Source organism: Phascolarctos cinereus, unplaced genomic scaffold (genome assembly GCF_003287225.1).
Source record: "Phascolarctos cinereus isolate Bilbo 61053 unplaced genomic scaffold, phaCin_HiC Scaffold_5;HRSCAF=322, whole genome shotgun sequence".
NCBI lineage: Eukaryota > Metazoa > Chordata > Mammalia > Diprotodontia > Phascolarctidae > Phascolarctos > Phascolarctos cinereus.
The window spans coordinates 123,729,120-123,740,273 of record NW_027555958.1 but is presented as its reverse complement, the minus strand read 5'-3'; the positions used below and the strand labels follow the sequence as shown (position 1 = coordinate 123,740,273).

The 11,154-nt window shown below is 36.3% G+C and overlaps 1 pseudogene; it reads left to right on the top strand.

Annotated features, from left to right (window-relative positions):
• Positions 1 to 1,342: 1,342 nt before the first annotated feature.
• Positions 1,343 to 2,397, top strand: LOC110208956 (trace amine-associated receptor 8b-like; annotated as a pseudogene).
• Positions 2,398 to 11,154: the final 8,757 nt, after the last annotated feature.

Sequence of the window (11,154 nt, the reverse complement as noted above, 5' to 3'; positions counted from 1 at the left end):
TGTAGTAGCATGTATATATGTATGTTATATATGTGTGTATGCATCTGTGTACATATGTATTGTGATATGTAGTCAGAGTTTCCAATAAAATCCTCCTCTCATGCTTCAATATAATTTGGAAATGACCAAGGGTTCTCAAAGATTCTGCTAATGAATCAAAGTACATACAAGTCAAGTATAGGCTGATCAAAACTAAAAAGACTTAAAGTATGGATGTAATAATTGCTTGTATATTTGTGGTGTGAGGTTCAGCTAGCAATAGAAAAACTTCTAAAAAGTTATTGAGGAATTATACTATATCATAAGGAGCTGATACCTAAGAAAGTACAGATTACTGTTTAATGATCAGGAGAAAATGTTAAAATACATTTACATGTATTTGTGTATATACATATGTTTATACGTATGTTTTTATACACATGCAGGCAAGGTGTCCTAAAAGGCAGTGCAATTTTAAGCTTTAATAGCTACATGTATGAATATATGCACATATATATATGTATATATATGTATATATATACACACCTGCATCATATATACACACATATGAGGTGTTAGTACATTCCCTGTAATTTCAACCATCAAAAAAATAATCCATACAACAAAAATACACACACATGAATGAGCAAATCTTGTAAAACTAAATGCATAATTTAAGTTCCTATAAAGAGCAGTATAGTAGAAGAAATTCTTTACTAACGATAATTGCAAAATAAAAGTTTCTTCTTCCAATTCACACCTAACCCCACAGGGATTGTCTCTTAGAGATTTTCTGGCACTTCTTTGGCCCAGTTCCAGAAAGGTTGTGGTACTTTGGACGTTAACTCAGAGCTGATGGCATGAAGAAGGACAAAGTAATAAAAGGTGACCCTTGCACTGAGAAATCCTTTAGTATCTCACTGAACTTTGCAGAGCTTGTCAGAGGTACAAGAGAACATTAGAGTGAAATGTTACCAAGCAGAGAAGCATTGACTGTCTTGGTGCTAAGGATCTTTAGTAAAATTATTCAAAGCTTTTAATTTAGTGGTTTTGAGATTAGGGAAAGCAGTTCTACTGAGATAAATGGACATATATTGAGTATAACAGAGGATAGGGCTTCACTGTTTGTAGGAAAAGGGGAAGGAATTAAGCATTTATATAATACCTACTATGCCAGGCAATATGTTCAGTGCTTTACAAATATTATCTGAGTGAAATGGATCATAATTCATAAAGGATAGTATTTGACTTTGAACACACATGCATTTTATTTATCCCTTTTTTTTTTCAGGAATTTTGGAAATGTCTGATAATTTTCTGTGATTACCAAAAAACAGCAAAGATACTTAGAAGATGAGAGAGAATGCTGGGCAGCAGCAATGATTCCCAGCCTGCAGCTGTACAGCTCTGCTATGAGAACATCAATGGATCCTGCATTAAAATCTCCTACTCCCCAGCACCCCGAGTCATCCTCTATCTAGCCTTTGGCTCTGGGGTTGTCCTTGCTGTCTTGGGAAACCTTCTGGTCATGATTTCAATCCTTCACTTCAAGCAGCTTTACTCTCCAGCCAATTTTCTCATTGCCTCCTTGGCTTGTGCCGATTTTTTGGTGGGAGCCACTGTGATGCCCTTTAGCATGGTGAGGTCAGTGGAGAGTTGCTGGTATTTTGGGGAGAGTTATTGTAAAGTTCACTCTTCTTTTGATATGTCATTTTGTTATTCTTCCATTTTTCACTTGTGCTTAATCTCCATTGACAGATACATTGCTGTCACTGACCCTCTGGTCTATCCAACTAAATTCATCCTGTTGGTTTCAGGAATATGCATTGTGTTCTCCTGGCTCCTTCCCATTACATTTGGTTTTTCACTTCTTTACACAGGTGTCAATGACGATGGGCTGGAGGAATTAGTAAGTGCCCTCACTGTGTGGGAGGCCGTCAGATTGCTGTGAATCAAACCTGGGTACTGATAGACTTTATATTGTTCTTCATTCCCACTCTGGTCATGGTCATTCTTTACTGTAAGATTTTTCTAGTAGCTAAACAACAGGCTAGAAAGATTGAAAGCATGGATAACAAGACTGAGTCATCCTCAGAGAGCTACAAAGCCAGAGTGTCCAAGAGGGAGAGGAAAGCAGCAAAAACACTGGGCATTGCAGTGATTGCATTTCTGATTTCATGGTTCCCATATTTTATTGAATCAATAATTGATGCTTTCCTAGGGTTCATCACCCCAACATATATTTTTGAAATTTTAATGTGGTTTGCCTATTATAACTCAGCCATGAACCCTTTGATCTATGCTTTCTTTTACCCTTGGTTTAGAAGAGCAATTAAACTGATTGTCACTGGGAAAGTCTTCAGAGGTCACTCTTCAACAATAGATTTGTTTTCTGAACAAATTAAGGTTTTAGACTGAAGAAGTTAAAATGTGGAATAAAGTTAAAAATGTAACAGGTAAATTATTATGACATGAAAGTATACTCTCTTCATTCAGTCCATATAGTTTCAGGGTTGATATTTAACAAAATTTATTTACCATGACAAATTGCATGTGAATAGTGTTTACCAGCTGTTTTCAAAGTTGCACTCCAGTTCCTATCTTTTCTCATTAGACACTTGTTTTCCTTCATTATTCCAGTCTTGGACCAAAGGGTAAAAGGATTTTTTTCTTCTCTAATGAATATTTTATAATCTTATCTAAACCCCTCCCCCAGTTAACTTTTCATTTGCAGTAGATCAGGCACCTATTTTGCCTATTCTGATTCCCTTCCACAAGGACTCTGATATATTTTTTCCTTTTAAAAGTTTTTTTTAAAATAGGTTTCACATAAAATAAATCTGAATAATTTTTTTATTGTGTAGTTAACAATTGTACTTATTAAAATCAGCAGCCCTGAAAAGTTTTCAGCTCTCTTCTGGGTTATTGAATTTTGTTGCGGTTGTTATTGTTTCCTCCTTTACCCTATCTTTCTTTTTCTTTTTAAAAGAAAGTCAAGAGAGGGATCAATTCCACCTACAGCCAATAATGAAGCTGAGCCTCCCTGTGAAAGGACTGCATAAAGTAACAATGGTTTTCTGCAGCCAAGGTCCTTGGCTTTCTCTATATTCCAGACAATTAGAGAACTTAGCCCTACACAGGTGTTTTTTTGGAATGTAAGTGCATTCTATCATTGTTACTTATACCATTACTTCATTCATAATACTAATCACAAGCATTTATATAGTATAAATACTGGGCACTGTGATAAGTGCTTCATAAACGTTTTCTCGTTTGCTTTTTACATTAACCCTGGGGAGTAGATGCTATTATTATCCCCAATTTATAGTTGAGGAAACTGAGGCAAGCAGAAGTGAAGTGACTTGCCCAGGATTACAAATGTCTGAGGCTGGATTTGAATTCAGGTCTTCCTAACATAAGGTCCATAACTGTATCCATTACACCAAATAGCTGCTTCATTAGCAATTATATTACAATAAAATAACATTACCAAACCAGCAGTTACAGCAGAATCTAATTTGCTTTTGTAACTATTTGCTCATTTCATTATTATAAGATGCTACTTTAATCATCTAAAAACATCCTAAAGTTAGTATGGGACAGCATTGATTTTAGGTTGTCCAGTTGTGTCCAACTCTTCTTGACCCATTTGGGGTTTTTTTGGCGGATGATATTTCCTTCTCCAGCTCATTTTACAGATGAAAAAACTGAGGCAAGCAGGGTTAAGTGACTTGCCCAGGATCCCCCAGCCAGTTAAGTGCCTGAGGCCAGATTTGAACTCATGAAGATGAGACCCAGCACTCTAACCACATTGCTACCTAGCTGCCCCAATTTTAGGTCACAATTACAATTATATATGTATGTAGATGCACATGTGTGTGTACAGGCACACACGTATGTGCATATATGCACATGTGTATATACATGTGTGTACATATATATTGCTATTGCCAAACACATGCTATCAAATATGTTGTAACTATTTATGTTATACTTTTTTTTTTTACTACTTGCTGTATAATCATCAATTCTGGAATGTATTTTATTTTCTCTTAAAGTAAAAAGCATAGGAAATTTTTTCTTTTTTTCTTTTAGACAAATGCTAAAACTTAAATACAAAATAGGAAAAGAAAAAGAAATATATATATATGTAAATATATAAAGAAAGAAAACAAAAAAAAAGCCACGTGCACAGCAGAACACAGGAGAGGATTCAAATTATATAGCGATAACTTTTTATTTCAAAAAAGCCTATATATTAAGTACTGTTCATTATGTTGAAAGCTGTCCATCTTTTATTTATTTCCTTGTAGATTTTCTTTTGTTTTCTGCTGTACACTTTTTAATTTGTTCTTTTTTTCTCCCTCCTTCCCCAATACCCATCACCCCAAGGCTACAGTTCAGCATTGGATATATTTATATATAAGTATTGATATATACATACGTATACATATATACACTATACTTTATCTGAGAGATTCTACTCCTAATCTTTGTTTTTATGTTTGTGCATGTCTCTTTATTTTTCCTATCTCTCCTAACTCCTCTACTTTATTTCTACTTGCTACCTTACCCTCCTATTACTTAACCTACCCCCACTCCAGCAATCCCTCCCTTTGTCCTCCCATTCCCCTAAATCTAAACCCTCTTCTATATCCCTCTTTTAACTTATTCCTATACCTTCTCCTCTAAAGATCCCTCCTTTATCCTTTCCCCCAATCACCTTAGTGTTTTATTTCTTTCTAAATTTAGAAGACTTTTATACTCTTCTAAATGTATATGTATTTTCGCCTCTTAAACCAGTTTCCAATGACAGCAGCTTTCCAGAACTAACAGCTCTAATTGCTGCATCTAATTCCTCTGTATTAGTTCTTCCTCTTACATCTTATTTGTAAAAGATAATTACTCTTTTAGCTGTACTTGAATGGTTTTTTCAGCCATATCATACTCAGGTCTACCCCAATCTTCCTTATAAGTTATCTAATTACTAGTAAGAATCTTAGACATAGGTTTTGCATTTTGCATACATAAAACTTAAACATTCTATACTTTAGTCCCTTGTAATTGGTCATTGGTATGTACCTTATATTTCTCTTGGCTTTTGCATGTTAAATCTTCTGTTGAGTTCAAAGTTTGTGTGTTTGTTTTTAACAAAGACCTGAAAATCTGACAATTGATTAAATATCTATTTTTTTTTCATTTCAAATTGTGCTTAGCTTTGCTGGGTATATTTTCCAACAGAAACCCAGTTCCTTTGCTCTTAGATATACAGTGTTCCAAAACCTGCAATTTTCTAGTGTTGCCACTGCTAGGTCTTGTGTGATTCTGCTGTATATAAATTGTTTTTTTCTTGTTGCTTATAATATGTTGTCCCTGATCTGGGGGTTTCAAAATTTGACTATAATATTTCTGTGAGTTTTCCTCATAGGATCTCTTTCAGGGAGTGATCAGTGGATTTTTTCTATTTCTATTTTCCTTTCTTGTTCTAATGCTTCAGGACAATTTTCTTTAATTATTTCTTGCATTATTGTATCAAGATTCTTTTTCTATCAGAAGTTTGAGGTAGCCCAATATTCTTATGTTTTTCTCTTCTTGGTCTGTTCACTAGATCCATTGTTTTTCTTATGACATGTTTCATATTCTTTTCTATTTTTTTGTTCTCTCTCTCTCTCTCTCTCTATATATATATATATATATAGATATAGATATATATCTATATATATATAGATATATATATAGATATATATATATAAATTTCTTCATCTCTTATAACTTCAATGGCTTCCCCTTGCCCAATTCTGATTTTTAAGGAGTTATTTGCTTAAGATTCTGGATCTCCTTTTCTAATCGGTTAGCTTTCTTTTTCATCATCTTCTTGTTTTTCTTGTATTATTCTTATTTTTCTTTTTAGTTGTTCCTCAGTCTCTCTCATTTGATTTTTAAAGTCTTTTTTTAAGTTCTTCAGTGAGTTCTCTTTGAGGTAGAAGAGGGTTTCTTTGCTTCAGTAACCTCCTCTGAAGACAAACCCCAATCCTCTCTATTCCCATAATAGCTCTCTATGGTTGGATATTTTCTCCTTTGCCTGTGCATTTTTTTTTATGATTTAATTTTTATAATCACTTCCAGTCCTGGGGTATGGGGGATGGTGCCTCTAATCCCCTTCAGTTCACCCTTCTGACTTTGAACTCAAACCAAGATCTGCCCACAGAACAGATATCCCCAGCCCGCTGCTTCTGCACTCACTGGGCAGCTCTCCACAGCACAACTCAGTCTGGCATTCCTGGTCTCGATCTTCTCCAGGTCAGATGCCCAACTGTCTTCACTGTCCCAGGGCTCCTGTGGTTGGGCAGAGGCAGACTCCCAAACCAGCTAACCCCAGGGCTGGCCACTTGTTGTATGAGCTGCTTGCCCCTTGTTGTTGAAGGGGTCCCTAGTCTGGAGGGGTTTACTCTTCATAGGGAGCAAATCTTGTCCAGGATTTTTCTTCAGATTTTCTCCAATTGTCCCAGGAAGACCCCTCTTCTGCCCCTACTCTTATTTGTTTTCATTGCTTTATGTTTGCCTGGAGGTGCTGTTTTATCTCTTTTCTGGTAGAAAATCTCAAGAGTTTGAAATTTTATGACCTAATTTGCCATCTTCCCAGAATCCTCTCCAGTGCAGGAAATTTTGAAAGAGATTGTGGATGTATTTGTTTCAAATCCTTAGGAACTAAATTAATGACGTATATAAAAAATGTTGAAATGTTTTAATAACTTTTTTGTATATTTCGATGGACAGCAGACCTGTTAGAAAACATGATTCTGTTTGTGTTGTGATCTGTGAATTGGATATTAAAATGTCAAACAAACTGTGTCTTCCTTACAACATAATATTTTGCCTCAGGTCAGACTTGGATCCCCCTGGTGGGAACCAGAGCCTACAGCTTGTAGGCCTGGGCCTGCACTAAGGCACACATTCTTTATAGAGGGTCTTGCCTATGGTTGGGGGGAAATTGGAAGATTTCTCACCCTTTGGTGGTCAACATTTGGGGTTAGTTTAGTAGGTGGTCAGAGCATGCCTTCACTCTTCATTGCACTTTCTTGGTTATCTAAAATGAGTGTGGGCTGATTGTATACCCCAGTTGGAATATATATTGGGTGTAGAAGGATTTCACACCTTAGATTTTTCACAACACTTCTCTTTTTTTCCCTTGAAAGAGATAATCTAGTTCAGTGCTATTAGAGTGGGCAAAGGGCCCATCTCTGAGGAGTGTCATTTCCTATAGTCTCAGCTTCTACTGAGTAAGCTGAGACTATTGACATTTTTGTTAGAAAGAAAACCCAATATATCTACACAGATTGTTCGCTCCTTAATGTAGGTCTAAGGGAAAAGAAGTAAAACAAAGACATTAAAATGGAATATGGAGGATCATAGATTTAGTGCTGGAAAGGACCTCACAGGTCACCAAACCAGATGAGGAAACTGAGGGTTAGAGACATAAAGTGACTTGTTCAGAGTCATACAGCTGACAGGTGTCTAAGGGAGTATTTGAACTCAAGTCTCCATACCCAAAATTCTTTATACTTTTCCACTTAGCTGTCTAATGGCTCCTTTGTCTAGAGAGTAAACTAAGATTGCAAAAATTTCACTCCCAAATTGATGTTTCTAAAACCTTCCCATCCAAGTCTATTATACTAAATTCTATCGGGCTGGTTCCCTTCTGGATGACATTGATGTTCAGAAGTCCCCTGCATCTTTACTGGAGGTAAAGGATTTAGTTTATACTTCTTCATGGAAAAAAAATCCATAGTGACTATTTCCTGGGCTATAAAATCATTGTGTTGCTTCCCAGTCCTTCCCCCATCTTGGCTTTCTTGGGCCAGAAGTAATATAGGGAACCAGGATTTTTAAAAGCACTATACTGGGGCCACATAGCTTTGGCTGATAGCCAGTTACTCAAATTCCAACATTACATGGTAATACAGGATTTCATATTCTGAAAAACGTCTCTTTCCTTCTGTAACACTGATGTTCACGAAATTGACTCCATTCTCCTCTACCCTAAATGTCATATGTCCAGAAGTCCAAATTTACTGCGTATATAATTTCAGATTTAACCTACATTGATCTCAGTTCTTGTTTGTTTCTTTTTTATATTAAAAAATTGGACAAGATGAACTCTAAGATACCTTAAAACAAAATCTTGTTTAGATAGGTTGGACATTCTTGAGGCCTCTTTGGAAGTAGCATTCTTCTTACTGGTGTCCAGTGAATCCAGCTGAATTTCCACTTCAAGATCTGACCCGTTTTCTCTTGTATTACCTGAGATAAAATGCTTATAAAGATAATGTAGCAATACAACACTAAATGGAGGCAGCTAGATGGAGCACTGAGTGCAGTACCAGACCTGGAGTCAGGAAGACCCACCTTCCTAATTTCAGATCTGGCCTCAGACACTTACTATCTGTATTACCCTAGGCAAGTCACTTAACCATGTTTACCACAGTTTCCTCGATAGTAAAATGAGATGGAGAAAGAAAAGGCAAACCACTCTAGTATCTTTGCCAAGAAACCCCAAATGGAGTCACAGAGTCACATGACTGAAAAAAAAAAAGACTGAACAATGCTAAATGATAAGGTAGCACCTAGAAAGACTATTTTAAATACTATTGAAATTATTTCTAACTACTTTCAAGGTAAGTGAGTTATCTACTACAAAGCCTCCCTCCTTACTTGATTTAGTCTTTTACTGCTTAAAGTGGAAAGTTTAATCACTTAGATATTATATGATATTGACTCTCAGAAGGGCAACTTACCTCAGAAGTCATTGAACCCCAGTGGCCTCTTGACTGAAATGAATAAAAGGGAAATGTGATCCAGGCATGGCAAAAATCTCCACAGACACTGCTAGGTTATGTGGATATGAAGCAAAATAATGAAACAGACTCTGCCCTCAAAGATGTTAGAGTCTGTCAAGGTAAGCATTATAGGATCTTATATTTAGAAACTGCCAAAAGACCTTTAGTGGTCACCTAGTCCATTCCCCCTCATTTTTAAAATAAGTAAATTGAGTTTCAGAGAGATTAGGCAACTTGCCAGAGTCACTCAAATGGTAAGTGGTAGAAAAAGGTCCTTTGATGCCAAAGGCCCTGTCCTTCCACTGTACTACATTTCTCCCCCTCCCCATTTTGGTTCCTCATTTTCAAAAAGGATCAATGACATAATGGGGTGTTGTCTTAATTCACCCATTAATTGGATTTAAGTGAGGCAGAATTGCATAAAGTCATCAGCCTCACTTTCTCTTTCAGGGCCATCAAAGTCTAATTGCAAGACAAAAGTCATGACAACTTGTGATGGCCCTGGATATCTTGGCATCTTCGATGTCTGACCAAGCTCTAAGCCCTCGATGCTGCCTACTTCTGCCATCTTCATGGCTATTGCAGAAAATTGTTTTTTATCTACCTATTTCTCAGGGTAGAATTCTTCACATGCTTGGAATAGACACCCTCCTAACTCACTAATGAGTTTGAGGGTTTAAGGCCTTTCAGTTCCCTTCAACCTGATTTAGCCCATCTGCCAAGCTATTGAGGCAATGTGGTGTCATGGAAAGAAAAGTGAATTGGGAGTTTACATACATGAGTTCAAATGGCAGTTCTAACATTTACAACCTTTCTCATTCTGGGAATCTCATATCACTTCTCTTGATCTGTTTCCTCACAAGTAAAAAGAGAGATTTCTGAAGTCTCTCATAGATCTATGATCTTCTCAAGATATGCAAAGCACAAAAGTAAATATTGGGTAATTTTAGAGGGCAAGAAGCACTAACATTTGGGAATTAGGAAATATTTCATGTCAGAGGAGGTGCTTAAGATAAATTTTGAAGGAAGTTGGGGAGTCTAAGAGATAGCAGTGAGGAGAAAATGCATTCCATGCATTCTGACAGCCTGTGTAATGACAGATATGGGAGGCTGAATGTCCTCTGTGAAAAACAGCACAAAAGCTAGACTGTAGTATGCTTCAAAGGAATAATGTATAGAAAGCCTAGAAGTGTATGCTTGACTCTGGTTGCCAAGGGCTTTAAATTCCAAACAAAGGAGTTTGCTTCTTGTCTAAGAGGCAAAATGGAACCTCTGGAAATGTGACCTTATGATCTAATGAATAAACCCGGAAGACTAATTTTGTAACACGTAAGATAATATAAGTGAAAATATTATTAATATTGAACTTAACTCTGAATAATTGAAAAGCCAATAATTGTCCTGAAATGGATAATGAAATATACTTGCCTCTTCTCAAGTAGGAATGTTGCATGTATTAAATAAAGCAGTTCATGTATTAGTGTTGTTATTACTTAACTGTTTTTCTTTGTTAATAGGGATAGTTCAGATGTGAAAGCATAGCAGAAGAGGATTGGACTTACCTGGAAATGACTGTGGTACAAAGACACCTGGCATGAATAAACATTTTATGAATGACTAAATAGCATGGCTGAAGGGAGATTCCTTTTAATTTTCAACTGCATATGTGTATATTAACAATGCTAAGTCAGCAACACCAAAAGCAAAGCACATTGGATTTCACACCTGACTGTTTAGTTAGAATTGTATTAGAATGAATAGAAGAGAGTTTTGCAGAAATCAGTCCTTTTTGTCTACTCACAGTGGATAACAAAGGCTTTAATTTGGTAGCTTTGCACTTAGAAGGTTCACTTAGAGAAGTGGGATCAAACATTTATAGGATTTAGCACTTGAGGGACCTTAATGAGTTCCTGGAACAATACATATAATACAATTTCTTCATGCAAAAAGTGCCTTACATCTACTACTTTGAAGATTAAACATCTGTTTGGAGACTACAGAAAATAGAGCCATACTCTTTGAGGGATGGAATTACAGAGCACGTACTTCAATTCTAAAATTTTAAAGATGTGGGCACTGAAGCCCTAAGCAATGAAGTTATTTGTTTAAATTTATAAAGTTATTTAGAAATATACATTGCAAGGGGCAGCTAGGTGGCACAGTGGGATAGAGAACCAGCCCTGAAGTCAGGAGGACCTGAGTTCAAATCCGGCCTCAGACCAAACACTTGACACTTACTAGCTGTGTGGCCTTGGACAAGTCACTTAACCCCAATTGCCTTTAAAAAAAAAGAACCAAAAAAATGAAAAGAAAACAAATACATATTGCACCAAAACCC